This window comes from Carlito syrichta, unplaced genomic scaffold (genome assembly GCF_000164805.1).
Source record: "Carlito syrichta isolate Samal-C Ts95f unplaced genomic scaffold, Tarsius_syrichta-2.0.1 Scaffold311911, whole genome shotgun sequence".
Taxonomy (NCBI): domain Eukaryota; kingdom Metazoa; phylum Chordata; class Mammalia; order Primates; family Tarsiidae; genus Carlito; species Carlito syrichta.
Genome location: NW_007256007.1, coordinates 83,070 through 83,760, shown reverse-complemented (window position 1 = coordinate 83,760; position 691 = coordinate 83,070). Strand labels below are relative to the sequence as shown.

Below are 691 nucleotides of genomic sequence, written 5' to 3'. Positions count from 1 at the left end.
TCAAACCCGCGGGCTCAGGCAATCCACTCACCTCAGCCTCCCAAGGCGTGGGATTACAGGCTGAGCCACTGAGCCTGGCTTATTATCATTATTTTGAGTTGGTGTCTCACTCTGATGCCCAGGCTGGAATAAAGTGGCATGCTCATGGCCACCACAGCTTTAACCTGCTGAGCTCAGGCAATCCTTCTGCCTCAGCCTTCTAAGTAGCTGGAACGACACGCATGTGCCACCACACCAAGCTAAATTTTTGAATTATTGTAGAGACGAAGTCTCACCAAGTTGCCCAGGCTTGTCTTGAACCCATGGGCTCAGGCAATCATCTTGCCTCCACCTCCCAAAGTGCTGGGATTACAGATGTGAGCCACTGCGCCCAGCATCAAAAAAAAAAAAAAATCTTTAAAAATCTTTGCCAACCTGTTAGGTAGAATGGGATCCCTTACCATTGCTTTAATTTATATTTTAAAATGTTGCAGGGGCCAGGCACAATGACTCACATCTGTAGTTCCAGCACTTTGGAAGGCTGAGGCGGAGGGATTGTTGGAGCCTAGGAGTTAAAGACCAGCCTGGGGAACATATTGAGACCTCATCTCTTCAAAAAATAAAAAAAGCCAGGCTCAGTGGCTCAGTCTATATCCCACGCCTTTGGGAGGCTGAGGTGAGTGAATTGCCTGAGCCCGCGGGTTCAAGACCC

General features: G+C 48.8%; 1 protein-coding gene across 1 annotated transcript in view; it reads right to left on the bottom strand.

The window, feature by feature from the left end:
• MSI1 (musashi RNA binding protein 1) overlaps positions 1-691 on the bottom strand; it is a 28,048-nt gene that overhangs the window by 3,282 nt on the left and 24,075 nt on the right. The window lies entirely within an intron of this gene.